Raw genomic sequence first — 3,063 nt, forward strand, 5'->3', positions numbered from 1 at the left:
ATGGGTTGATAGGATCCGATTTGTTAGATAAGTGGGAAGCTACCATTGATTTTAAGACTAAATCATTAATAACGAAAAACGCGTCGAATAACATACGGATTTACGACTCGCGAAACGCTAACTTGTATGAAGATATCATACCCGCTAGTTCCTCTAAATTAGTCAGGTTACCAATTAATACCCAAGACGGCGAAGTCATTATTCCGGAACAGGTTATATCTAATTGCCACATAAGTGAATGTTTAACTACCGTAAAAAATCAGAGAGGTATATTGGAAATTCATAATCCTAGTCGCAGCGATGTTATTTTCTCCATGAACCGCCCCGTATGCGCGCAGCTTTATAATGTTGAGTGCATGCGTACCGAACATGCGTCTCAGCGCGTTAAAGAAGTGTTATCGCGATTACGCACTAATCATTTGAATGAAGAAGAGCGCGTTAACTTAGAATTGCTATGCGAGCGTTATGCAGATGTATTTTATTTAGAAGGGGAAAATTTAACCTTTACTAATAAAATTAAACATTCGATTAAAACCACTGACGAAACCCCTATATATACAAAAAGTTACCGGTATCCCTTTGTACATAGGCAAGAGGTTCGAGATCAAATTAGCAAAATGTTAGAACAGGGAATCATTAGACCCTCAGAATCGGCATGGAGCTCCCCTATTTGGGTTGTCCCTAAAAAGGTGGATGCCTCAGGCAAGACTAAATGGCGACTAGTAGTAGATTTTCGGAAGTTAAATGAGAAAACCTTGGACGATAAGTACCCCATACCAAACATTGCAGATATTTTAGATAAATTAGGTAATTGTCATTATTTTTCGACTCTAGATCTAGCGAGTGGTTTTTATCAGGTCGAGATGAACCCCTCAGATATACCAAAAACAGCTTTTACAGTAGAACATGGCCATTTCGAATTCTTAAGAATGCCCATGGGTTTGAAAAATAGTCCGTCCACATTCCAACGTGTCATGGACAACGTCCTCAGAGATTTACAGAACACGATATGTTTAGTGTATCTTGATGACGTCATCGTATTTTCTACGTCATTACAAGAACACATGGTAAATTTAGAAAAAGTATTTAAGCGATTACGCGAATCAAACTTCAAAATTCAAATGGATAAATCAGAATTTCTTAAACTCGAAACAGCTTATTTAGGACATGTTATTAGTAAAGACGGCATCAAGCCAAATCCAGACAAAATATTTGCTATTAAAAATTACCCACTTCCGAAAACCCCTACTGAAATTAAAAGATTTTTAGGCCTTCTTGGTTACTATAGGAAGTTCATCCCAGATTTCGCTAAGGTAACAAAACCCATGACACAATGTCTAAAGAAAGGATCCAAAATTACAATGGATCAAGATTATATTCAATGTTTCGAAAAATGTAAGATGCTCTTAACTAATGACCCTATATTAAAATATCCCGACTTCACCAAAGAATTTATATTAACCACGGACGCGTCTAACCTAGCTATAGGAGCCGTATTGTCACAGGGAACTATAGGTGCGGATAAGCCTATCGCTTATGCCTCGAGGACTTTGAATAGTAGCGAAATCAACTATAGCACCATCGAGAAGGAACTCCTTGCGATCGTATGGGCTACAAAATATTTTAGACCTTATCTATTCGGTAGAAAATTTAAAATTGTGACTGACCATAGACCCTTGCAATGGGTAATGAATATTAAAGAGCCCAATTCGCGTCTTACTCGATGGCGACTTAAGTTAAGTGAATTTGATTTTTCAGTAGTCTATAAGCAAGGGAAGTGTAACACTAACGCTGATGCACTATCCCGAATCGAACTACATAATGAAGAGATTAGTTCCGTAATAGCTAACCCCACTGAAAAATCACCTTCGCTAATGGTTAACTCAGATACTGATACAGTTCATACAGACTCTGAAAATCCTATATTAGAAATACCTATATCTGACTTTCCACTTAATAAATATCATAAGCAAATAGTTCTAACGGTAGTTGACGATATAAAAAGTCGTCCTTCATTTTCCAAGCCTTTTGAGTCACATATAAGGACACATATTCAAATTTCTAAAAGTAACCTTGAAGAGGATGTCGTAAACGCAATAAAAGAATATGTAAATCCGAAAGTAAAGACAGGCATCCTCATAAACCCCCCTTTAGCCATGTATGATATTATCCCCGTAATACAAAATAAATTTAAAAGTGCCTCTATGGATTTAGTTTTAACAAAAGTAGAATTAGAAAATATTAAAGATTACCTTAAGCAACAGGAAATAATTCGTAATTACCACGAGGGAAAAACAAACCACCGTGGAATTAACGAGTGTTACTTATCCTTATCCAACAAATACTATTGGCCTAAAATGAAAGAGCACATAGGAAAATACATAAATGAATGTAATATTTGTGGCCAGGCTAAATATGATAGAAATCCCATAAAACAAAGATTTCACATCGTGCCACCACCAACTAGGCCTTTTGAAATCGTACATCTCGATTTACTAAGTGTTGAGTCACAAAAATATCTTACAATTATAGACGCTTTTTCAAAATATGCTCAAGCATACTTTTTAAAAGATTCGACAGCCATCAGTGTCATACAGGCTCTTTTAAATTTTAGCACGCATCACGGGCTCCCCATGACTATTGTTACGGACAGAGGTCCTGAATTTACGAATCAACTTTTCTTGGAGTTTATTAAAATACACAAAATTCAACATCATAAAATATTAGCATCTACACCCAATGAGAACGGTATGGTGGAAAGATTACATTCAACATTATTGGAACACCTACGCATTTTAAAATTAGAAAATCACGGTGAATCTGTTATAAACTTAATGCCTTATGCAATTTTAGGATATAATAGCTCTATTCATAGTTTCACGAAGTGCCGACCCTTAGATATAATTACTGGTCATCTAGATCCTCGCAATCCTTTAGATATAAACTTATCGGAAAATATATTACAGTTATATACACAAGAACACCGCAATAAAATGCAAAAAGTCTTCGAAATGATCAATGAATTTTCTCTTCATGACCGTACTCGTATAACGGAAAATATAA

Source organism: Melitaea cinxia, chromosome 5 (assembly GCF_905220565.1).
Source record: "Melitaea cinxia chromosome 5, ilMelCinx1.1, whole genome shotgun sequence".
In the NCBI taxonomy this organism is placed as follows: Eukaryota; Metazoa; Arthropoda; class Insecta; order Lepidoptera; family Nymphalidae; genus Melitaea; species Melitaea cinxia.